Genomic DNA, 11302 nt, shown 5'->3' with positions numbered 1-11302 from the left:
CCCCCTCCCAACCTTCATCTCTCCTCTCTCTCAACCCCCCCCACCCTCCATCTCTCCTCTCTTAACCCCCCCACTCTCCATCTCTCCTCTCTCTCAACCCCCACCCTCCATCTCTCCTCTCCTCTCTAACCCCCCACCCTCCATCTCTCCTCTCTCTCAACCCCCCACCCTCCATCTCTCCTCTCTTCATCCCCCTACTCCCATCTCTCCTCTCTCCCCCTCTCAACCCCCCCACCCTCCATCTCTCTCAACCCCCCCACTCTCCATCTCTCCTCTCTCAACCCCCCACCCTCCATCGCTCCTCTCTCTCAACCCCCCACCCTCCATCGCTCCTCTCTCAACCCCCCACCCTCCATCTCTCCTCTCTCTCTCAACCCCCCCCCCACCCTCAATCTCTCCTCTCTCTCACCCCCCACCCTCCATCTCTCCTCTCTCTCAACCCCCTACCCTCCATCTCTCCTCTCTCTCTCACCCCCCACCCTCCATCTCTCCCTCTCTTAACCCCCCACCATCCATCTCTCCTCTCTCAACCCCCCATCCTCCATCTCTCCTCTCTCTCTCTCTCAACCCGCCCCACCCTCCATCTCTCCTCTCTCCTTTTCTGCGCCTGCCTTTTCGAAGACCTGTAGTTTGTGTTCTCCTCCGTAGAGTAGTAGTAGGCAATGGATGACAACAGTTAAAAGGGCGTAGTGACAAGGTGACGAGCATCAGTTCCTCCTGTCTGTGTCATAGGGAATAGGATGACATCACTTCTGAGCCTTACTGCTTCTTATCAATTAATATTTAATGTCCAAAACACAGAGGGGCCTTTGATTGGGACAAGAAAACAAACCAAGCAGACAAGGAAGCACAATAAACTTCAAAGAACAACATGCGTACAGTACATGCATCTCCACTGGGTCCCAAACACTTGATTTGATTTGATTGCTGCAGATAAGAACAGCATCTTCAAGTCTTTGTCTCTCTATTGCACACAATGGCCTTTTGAATGCAGGGCCCTGGAGTGAAGGGAGGAATGAAGAGAGATATAGAGGAGTTAAAACCTTTGGCAGACAAGAGACCAACACAAGCTCCTTCCACATCCACACAGAGAATATGTGGTACTGTACTGCTGTACGGGGAGTTGGATCTATGGATCTGAGAGCTAAGCTTCTGTTTCAACGTTCAATCAACCAGATCCCAACTAGGACATCATCACCACCGCCAGGTTCGATTAACCAGATCCCAACCAGGACATCATCACCACCGCCAGGTTCGATCAACCTGATCCCAACCAGGACATCATCACCACCGGCAGGTTCGATCACCACCGCCAGTGTAACAGGGTTCGCTTCGTAACCTCACTCCCCAGGTTGAAATCTCTACACTCAAATTGGTACCTTTTCTATAGTTTAATTGGCTACGACGTTTCCGAGCGGGCAGTCCTATGTGTTTGCAAGGCAGGGGATCCCTGGTTTGATCCTGGTAAGGGACAGGGTACGTAGGGAAGGAAGCGATGCTCTTAATCAAGCACAGTGACACCTGTTGCAACAGGAGAGGAGGGGCAGCCGTGTTGTTTTAGGTCCTGTGGGTAGAGTATGGCACAACCACACATTTTAATTTAAGTCTGCGTCCTGTCTTCCTATCTAGTCCTGTCTAGTCCTGTCTTCCTATCTAGTCCTGTCTTCCTATCAAGTCCTGTCTTCTTATCTAGTCCTGTCTTTCTATCTAGTCCTGTCTTCCTATCTAGTCCTGTCTTCCTATCTAGTCCTGTCTTCCTATCTAGTCCTGTCTTCCTATCTTGTCCTGTCTTCCTATCTAGTCCTGCCTTCCTATTTAGTCCTCTCTTCCTATTTAGTCCTGTCTTCCTATCTAGTCCTGTCTTCCTATCAAGTCCTGTCTTTCTATCTAGTCCTGTCTTCCTATCTAGTCCTGCCTTCCTATTTAGTCCTGTCTTCCTATCTAGTCCTGTCTTCCTATCTAGTCCTGTCTTCCTATCTAGTCCTGCCTTCCTATTTAGTCCTGTCTTCCTATCTAGTCCTGTCTTCCTATCTAGTCCTGTCTTCCTATCTAGTCCTGTCTTCCTATCTAGTCCTGTCTTCCTATCTTGTCCTGTCTTCCTATCTAGTCATGCCTTCCTATTTAGTCCTCTCTTCCTATTTAGTCCTGTCTTCCTATCTTGTCCTGCCTTCCAATCTAGTCCTGTCTTCCTATCTAGTCCTGTCTTCCTATCTTATCCTGTCTTCCTATCTAGTCCTGCCTTCCTATTTAGTCCTCTCTTCCTATTTAGTCCTGTCTTCCTATCTTGTCCTGTCTTCCTATCTAGTCCTGCCTTCCTATCTAGTCCTGTGTTCCTATCTAGTCCTGTCTTCCTATCTAATCCTGTCTTCCTATCTAGTCATGCCTTCCTATCTAGTCCTGCATTCATATCTAGTCCTGTCTTCCTATCTAGTCCTGTCTTCCTATCTAGTCCTGTCTTCCTATCTAGTCCTGTCTTCCTATCTTGTCCTATCTTCCTATCTAGTCCTGCCTTCCTATCTAGTCCTGTCTTCCTATTTAGTCCTCTCTTCCTATTTAGTCCTGTCTTCCTATCTTGTCCTGCCTTCCAATCTAGTCCTCTCTTCCTATCTAGTCCTGCCTTCCTATTTAGTCCTCTCTTCCTATTTAGTCCTGTCTTCCTATTTAGTCCTGTCTTCCTATCTTGTCCTGCCTTCCAATCTAGTCCTCTCTTCCTATCTAGTCCTGCCTTCCTATTTAGTCCTCTCTTCCTATTTAGTCCTGTCTTCCTATTTAGTCCTGTCTTCCTATCTTGTCCTGCCTTCCAATCTAGTCCTCTCTTCCTATCTAGTCCTGCCTTCATATCTAGTCCTGTCTTCCTATCTAGTCCTGTCTTCCTATCTAGTCCTGTCTTCCTATCTAGTCCTGTCTTCCTATCTAGTCCTGTCTTCCTATCTAGTCCTGTCTTCCTATCTAGTCCTGTCTTCCTATCTAGCCCTGCCTTCATATCTAGTCCTGTCTTCCTATCTAGTCCTGTCTTCCTATCTAGTCCTGTCTTCCTATCTAGTCCTGTCTTCCTATCTAGCCCTGCCTTCCTATCTAGTCCTGTCTTCCTATCTAGTCCTGTCTTCCTATCTAGTCCTGTCTTCCTATCTAGTCCTGTCTTCCTATCTAATCCTGTCTTCCTATCTAGTCCTGCGTTCCTATCTAGTCCTGCCTTCCTATCTAGTCCTGTCTTCCTATCTAGTCCTGTCTTCCTATCTAGTCCTGTCTTCCTATCTAGTCCTGTCTTCCTATCTAGTCCTGTCTTCCTATCTAGTCCTGTCTTCCTATCTAGTCCTGCGTTCCTATCTAGTCCTGTCTTCCTATCTAGTCCTGCCTTCCTATCTAGTCCTGTCTTCCTATCTAGTCCTGTCTTCCTATCTAGTCCTGTCTTCCTATCTAGTCCTGCCTTCCTATTTAGTCCTCTCTTCCTATTTAGTCCTGTCTTCCTATTTAGTCCTGTCTTCCTATCTTGTCCTGCCTTCCAATCTAGTCCTCTCTTCCTATCTAGTCCTGCCTTCATATCTAGTCCTGTCTTCCTATCTAGTCCTGTCTTCCTATCTAGTCCTGTCTTCCTATCTAGTCCTGTCTTCCTATCTAGTCCTGTCTTCCTATCTAGTCCTGTCTTCCTATCTAGTCCTGTCTTCCTATCTAGCCCTGCCTTCATATCTAGTCCTGTCTTCCTATCTAGTCCTGTCTTCCTATCTAGTCCTGTCTTCCTATCTAGTCCTGTCTTCCTATCTAGCCCTGCCTTCCTATCTAGTCCTGTCTTCCTATCTAGTCCTGTCTTCCTATCTAGTCCTGTCTTCCTATCTAGTCCTGTCTTCCTATCTAATCCTGTCTTCCTATCTAGTCCTGCGTTTCCTATCTAGTCCTGCCTTCCTATCTAGTCCTGTCTTCCTATCTAGTCCTGTCTTCCTATCTAGTCCTGTCTTCCTATCTAGTCCTGTCTTCCTATCTAGTCCTGTCTTCCTATCTAGTCCTGTCTTCCTATCTAGTCCTGCGTTCCTATCTAGTCCTGTCTTCCTATCTAGTCCTGCCTTCCTATCTAGTCCTGACTTCCTATCTAGTCCTGTCTTCCTATCTAGTCCTGTCTTCCTATCTAGTCCTGCCTTCCTATTTAGTCCTGTCTTCCTATCTAGTCCTGTCTTCCTATCTAGTCCTGTCTTCCTATCTAGTCCTGTCTTCCTATCTAGTCCTGTCTTCCTATCTAGTCCTGTCTTCCTATCTAGTCCTGTCTTCCTATCTAGCCCTGTCTTCCTATCTAGTCCTGTCTTCCTATCTAGTCCTGTCTTCCTATCTAGTCCTGTCTTCCTATCTAGTCCTGTCTTCCTATCTAGTCCTGTCTTCCTATCTAGCCCTGTCTTCCTATCTAGCCCTGTCTTCCTATCTAGTCCTGTCTTCCTATCTAGCCCTGTCTTCCTATCTAGTCCTGCCTTCCTATCTAGCCCTGTCTTCCTATCTAGCCCTGTCTTCCTATCTAGTCCTGTCTTCCTATCTAGTCCTGTCTTCCTATCTAGTCCTGTCTTCCTATCTAGTCCTGCCTTCCTATCTAGTCCTGTCTTCCTATCTAGTCCTGTCTTCCTATCTAGCCCTGTCCAATCAATGGATAGCCTGGCTAATTATTGACAATCTAATGAAGTCTGGGATGCGTAAAAGTAGTGAACAATATAGTGAATACGGTGCCATTTGGGGGGCATCCCTGGATCAGATGTGTCATCCACTCAGAGTAAGCATGGGGGTTAGCCTGAATATTCATGTTCTGGTGACCTGCTACACAGCCCTACAAAGAAGTCACTATGGTGTCATAAAGTCGTACACAGAGCCATATAATATACATGGATCTGACGGTACATGTCTTTGGATCAAAGGATACTGAAGAAGAATGTATTCCTTTGACATGCCAATGCTCTCCCTCCTCAATTTAGGGAGGCAGAGCAGACAGATGTTGACCTGGGTTACAATACAAACGGCACCCTATTCCCTTAATAGTGATCAGGGCCCATAGGGTATAATGTCCTATAGAGGGAATAGGGTTAGCCATTTGGGACGCAGCCCTCCTCTCTCTGCTGAACTCAGCCCTCGTGTGTCTCCTGGTCTGTTTCACCTAAAGGCTAATGCATGAGGTTAATACCCAGTATAGCTCAAAGTGACAGAGGTATTTCAACTACTCCTTAGACTAGATACATGGCTGCTGGTCAGGGGGCAATCCCCATCACCTCTACAGTCAAAACTGATCTAGTGGTCCAAAATTCCAGGAACTTACCCAATTTATTTTTTATTTTTTATATATATCCTGGTTGGAAGATTCCTGGAATCAGAGGGGAATAAGCATGAAATCTGGCAATCCTCCAACCAGGATTTCTTGAAAAACTGCATTTTTGGAAAATTACTGGAACTTTGCAACCCTAGCTATATGCAGTGCCTAGTGGTCAGGAGTCAACCTCCATCACCTCTAAAGACTGGCTGGCTCAGATCTGTGGATGTTGACTGAACAGTTCAGATTAGCTGGCTCAGGTCTGTGGATGTTGACTGAACAGTTCAGATTAGCTGGCTCAGGTCTGTGGATGTTGACTGAACAGTTCAGATTAGCTGGCTCAGGTCTGTGGATGTTGACTGAACAGTTCAGATTAGCTGGCTCAGGTCTGTGGATGTTGACTGAAGAGTTCAGACTAGCTGGCTCAGGTCTGTGGATGTTGACTGGAGGGGAGGTGGATGGGTAGATGGGTGGGTGTATAACACGAACGTCCAACAACCCAAAGGTTGCGTGTTAGAATCTCATCATGGACAACTTTACCCCTGAGTTCAGGTTGATTTATACAGTCATAATTGTATTTAGAATTGCGGAGTAAAAAGTATAGTTTTCCCTTTTGCTGCTATTTACATTGCTATCATTATGAAACGATAACATCATTCTGATTGCAAAGTGCAGTACAACTAAAAGGAGCAACAATCATAAAGTAAATGAAGTTGTCCCCTGAGCTGGTATATTGTATTGAGTGTATGCATACATTAATGTAAATAGGCTACTTACTGTGCATTGCATTTGCATGGGTTTACTGCAGAATGTAGTTTCCAAAAATGGATTTAGGTTGTTTCCTTTTTCTAGATGTCCTACTAGGGTTCTATTTCCCCAGCAATTACACTCTGGTGTTATGATCGGTATTATCATACAAATAGCCTTTATTACATATGACTGACTGATTCACACAGGTTAGCAGAGGGTAGTGAGGTTCTATTTTCAGTTTCCTTTTCAGATTCTGCACACAAAGCTGTTTATAAATATCTTTAATGTTATAATCTAATATTCAATCAGGGTTTCTTAATGGAAGCTTGTTGTGGTCTTGTAATTAGGATTCTGTCATCCAAAACAAACAGTTGGAGAGAGAGAGAGAGAACGAATAAAGAGAGAGAACGTGAGTGAAAGAGAGAGAGCGACAGAGAGAGAGAGGAGGAGAGGGAGAGAGAACGAATAAGGAGTGAAAGAGAGCGAGAGAGAGAGAGAGAGAGAGAGAGAGAGAGAGAGAGAGAGAGAGAGAGAGAGAGAGAGAGAGAGAGAGAGAGAGAGAGAGAGAGAGGAGAGGGAGAGAGAGAGGAGTGAAAGAGAGAGAGAGAGAGAGAGAGAGAGAGAGAGAGAGAGAGAGAGAGAGAGAGCGAGAGAGAGAGAGAGAGAGAGAGAGGAGAGGGAGAGAGAGAGAGAGAGAGAGAGAGAGAGAGAGAGAGAGAGAGAGAGGAGAGGGAGAGAACGAATAAGGAGTGAAAGAGAGCGTGAGAGAGAGAGAGAGAGATAGAAAGAGAGAGAGAGAGAGAGAGAGAGAGAGAGAGAGAGAGAGAGAGAGAGAGAGAGAGAGAGAGGGGGAGAGGGAGAGAGAGAGAGGAGAGAGAGAGAGAGAGAGAGAGAGAGAGAGAGAGAGAGAGAGAGAGAGAGAGAGAGAGAGAGAGAGTGGAAAAGAGAGTATGACAGAATGATAAACAGAGACAGAGAGAGGGAGAAAGATCAAAGACTACTGTATAGTCAGGCCCCGTATCCACAATGAGGTTGGAGGGCCTCCCCTCGCCTCCCCCTTCCTCTCCTTCCTGTTTTCCTCTGTTCAGTGGATTTGAGATTAAACGCAGTCCCTGTTAAATTATAGATTACAGCCCAGCTCTGGCTATAGTTACAGTGCGGCTGGGCTGACTGACTGCCTGCATAGCTGTGTGTGTGTCCGTGTGTGTCCCTGTGTGTGTGTGTGTCCCTATGTGTGTGTGTGTGTCCCTGTGTGTGTGTGTGTGTGTCGAACCACACACAGCTGTTTTACCTCTCAACCTCATTAATTAAAAGCAACATCAAACATTCTCGACAACCCTTCACAGAGCTGGAACAGGGGATATAGTTAAAGAGACTATATGAATGTGGAAACATCTCTTCTCTCACATTCAGTACAATATGGTTTCTGTTAGTGCTGTTGCCGTTTGTAGTCCTATCTTGTGCAAATATTATTTATGGTGCCTGGCTCTCTGAGACTGTATACATCATCTGGTGTAGCCTATACAGTACCTGTGGTGTGGTATGGAGAACTCTGTGGTGTGATATGGAGAACTCTGTGGTGTGATATGGAGAACTCTGTGGTGTGATATGGAGAACTCTGTGGTGTGATATGGAGAACTCTGTGGTGTGATATGGAGAACTCTGTGGTGTGATATGGAGAACTCTGTGGTGTGGTATGGAGAACTCTGTGGTGTGATATGGAGAACTCTGTGGTGTGGTATGGAGAACTCTGTGGTGTGATATGGAGAACTCTGTGGTGTGGTATGGAGAACTCTGTGGTGTGATATGGAGAACTCTGTGGTGTGGTATGGATAACTCTGTGGTGTGATATGGAGAACTCTGTGGTGTGATATGGAGAACTCTGTGGTCTGATATGGAGAACTCTGTGGTGTGGTATGGAGAACTCTGTGGTGTGGTATGGAGAACTCTGTGGTGTGATATGGATAACGTTGTTTATTAAGTCCTGTTCCATTATACCAGGCTGTCTATGCAACACTGTTCTGCAAATACTGTGCTGTATGGCTGTAAGAGTGGAACATGTATTCCTTTGTTTCATGTTTTCAGCTTTTAGAACATTGGATGACCATGTTTGTGGTCTTCAGCTTGTGTTACAACTCTTTAGGTAGCTTTCATTGACAATCAAGAATACAAACACACAACCGTCAATAATGACACAATAGATCATGTTTATTGCAAAATGAATATCTTAATCCATAAAGGAAGGGGCTTCCATTAAATGTCCATGAAAGAAGCTCCACCTTGAGGTATCTCATCTACAAAGAGGAATAAATGTTTTCCTTATGAGATTGCAGAAATGGCCAATCATTATCAGCACAAGCAACACAGAATTATATCCTCTGACACTACAGAACAGGACACGACTGTGTCCCAAATGGCCGCCTATTCCCCACATAGCGTGGTCCTCTGTAGCTCAATTGGTAGAGCATGGCGCGTGTAACGCCAGGGTAGTGGGTTCGATCCCCGGGACCACCCATATGTAAAAATGTATGCGCACATGACTGTAAGTTGCTTTGGATAAAAGCGTCTGCTAAATGGCATATTATTATTATTATTATAGCGCACTACTTTTGACCAGAGCTCTATTCTACAGTACATCCACTGACCTGCAGAGAGCCCTGAGGCCCACTGCTATCTTCCTTTAGCAGCTCACTCCTGGCCAGCAGCAGGGAAGCTGGTCTCCTCATCACTCTCCTCTACCTGCTCCCTCTCTCCCTGGCTCTCCTCCTCCTCCTCCTCCTCCTCCTCCTCCTCCTCCTCCTCTCCCTGCTCCTGTTGCTCCTGTTCCAGGTCGTAAAGCATCACAGGAATGTAGGTGATGCCCAGAGGGGCAGTGGGCAGGACTATCAGGCAGAGGGAGGAGTCTCTCTCTTTCTCTTCCTGGTCTGTGTCTGGCTCCTCCTTGTCCGAGGACAGGATGGTCTGTTCCATGTTCCATGACTGACCAGATATTGAACCTGTGCGGTCACTGTTTGCAGTAATTTCTTGGTCGACTACTTCTGGGGTTGATCCTCTTGTATCAGACCGACTATGGCCATCAGTTTCTGTGTCTCTCTTGTCAGCAATGTTGTCCAGGTCCTCAATAAACTCTGGATTTTCATCGTCTGATCGCAGTCTTCCATTAAAGATGATTGGGCCGTCGTACACATCAAGGGAGCCACAGCACAGAAAACAGTAGTAGAACCACCACTTGGCGGATCCTTTGCGTGGTCCTCCTTCCATGGTCAAATGTGAAATCACAGAATTAGAAAGAGTAGAACGGGCCTCCCCATTCAAATGAAGACGCCATTATCGGTGGACTGGCAGCCATTGCGAGTGTTATTGGGAGCAAAGCAAGAAGCAATAACAGGTGTTCCACTCAATCTATGCTGTGAATTGTTTTTTTTAACTCAACTGACATTTCAAAAAAACACATCAGTTACTTCGCATCATTTGAATTAACATTCTATATTACCATGGCAAACCAGCATCAGCTGATAGACATTCCAAATTACCATGGAAATGTCCTATCAATTTTTATTCCATGCATTGTCCATTGGGTTTTCTTAACTCTGGGCAGAGCCATAGTTCAAGTCGGTATTCAGGTAATAATAAAGAATTCCTCTCGAGCACGCCCACAAATTGGGGAAAACCAACATTCTTTCCTATTGACCTCCATTGTAAAAGAGGCAACTCTGTTGTGGATTTTTTGTTATATAGAAATAAAAAAAAACATGCCAAAAAGCTGCTGTGTTGTTCAATGTACATGTAGACAGGTAAAATATCTCAAACTACGGTTCGCAATGCTCCCTCTGTAGGGAAATAGAGCCTGAAAGAAGAGCCCTGTGGCTTCAGGCTATTCGGTGTGGGAAAGTGGGAAATGTGGGGATGCGTTGTCCAAGTAGGCTACATGTAGCTGTGTGCGGGAAACATTTCATCATAGGTAAGACATTTAACTTGTTTGTACAGTCCGTTTGTAACTCCACTCACTACTTATGGCTGTGCAGTCTGTTTGTTTGTGTTGTTGGTCTTGGCTAGCTTATTAATGTTCCGGTAGGTAGCTAGCTAGCACTCACTCGCTCAAGTGGCTGCTAGCATTGTCATGAAAAGGGACATGACGGAAGCACAATATAAAGTGTTTCTAAGTAGTGAGAACTCTAGGGAGCAGGCACTGTTGAAAAGTAATCTTTAGCCATGTTATACTTTTCTTAAATGTAGTTTTGTAATTGACTAAAACAAACAGACAACAAGAAAATTGCATTTGAAAAAGGTGACATTTTTTGCTCTGAGCCAATGGGGTAACCTAGGTAACCACAGGTTTTTTTCCCCACATGCAGGCAGGGTCGCGACGTTCTATCTAATACCGACTGGGTCTATAGAGAGTTCGGCCAGGTTTTAGAATGGACACCATGTTAGCTAGTCTTGTGTAAAGGTCTCTATCTAACATTCCACTCCTTGCCACTCCTTGTCATTGCCAGACTCAAATATGAACATTCTATCAGTAATGAGCTCGAGGAGAACACCCTCACAGCTTTTGATCACCCTCACAGCTATCCTCCAATCACAATGATTATGCAAATATTGGAACTGTATCACTAATTTTCCTTTACAGAATGAGTTGGTATCCGGTTGCTAAGCAACCATTTTTTGTTTGTCCAGATGAAACCAGTCCGGCAAAAGTTGCTAGCTGAGATCTAAATTCCCAAACTAAATACATACTGCAATTCCAACCACAAAACCTCTAAGCCTCAAAATACAACAACTTGCCTAACTAGCTAACAGCTAAATGTTTGTTTTGGACTTTGTTATAATTCTAATGATATTTTCGAGGCTCCACATGTTGTTTCCAACAACCAATGAGCAACTCCTCAGTAAATCCAACTTTGGCAATGACAAGGAGTGTCAAGGAGTGGAATGTTAGCTAAAGAGACTGGTACTCAGGCTACATATTAGCGCCTTTATTCTCAGAAAGTTGATGATGTAACAATACAATTCCCTATGAAATGACCCGCTGTAAACAAGCAAAACAGAGCAGTGAATTGAATTTGGGATCATGTGTATCAGGTGCTGGTCAGTGATATGCTCCGTGACATGTTGAACCGGTTCGTGTTTGTCTACCTTGACGACATCCTTGTCTTTTACCGTTCGGTTCAGGAGCATGTTCTCCACGTCCGACAAGTCCTCCAGGGCCTCCTGGAGAACCAGTTGTTTGTCAAGGCTGAGCAGTGTGAATTTCATTGCTCCACTATCTCCTTTCTG

At 45.3% G+C, this 11302-nt stretch overlaps 1 long non-coding RNA gene across 1 annotated transcript; it reads right to left on the bottom strand.

Moving 5' to 3' along the window:
• Window positions 1-8215: 8215 nt before the first annotated feature.
• On the bottom strand, window positions 8216-8761 carry LOC121556575. Its single transcript, XR_005998199.1, has 2 exons — window positions 8671-8761; window positions 8216-8319 (listed from the first exon to the last, which is right to left on the bottom strand). It is a non-coding gene; the product is annotated as an uncharacterized LOC121556575 (long non-coding RNA).
• Between the last annotated feature and the right edge of the window lie 2541 nt (window positions 8762-11302).

The sequence above is a fragment of the Coregonus clupeaformis genome, unplaced genomic scaffold (genome assembly GCF_020615455.1).
Source record: "Coregonus clupeaformis isolate EN_2021a unplaced genomic scaffold, ASM2061545v1 scaf0064, whole genome shotgun sequence".
NCBI lineage: Eukaryota > Metazoa > Chordata > Actinopteri > Salmoniformes > Salmonidae > Coregonus > Coregonus clupeaformis.
This window is presented reverse-complemented; position numbering and strand designations above follow the sequence as displayed.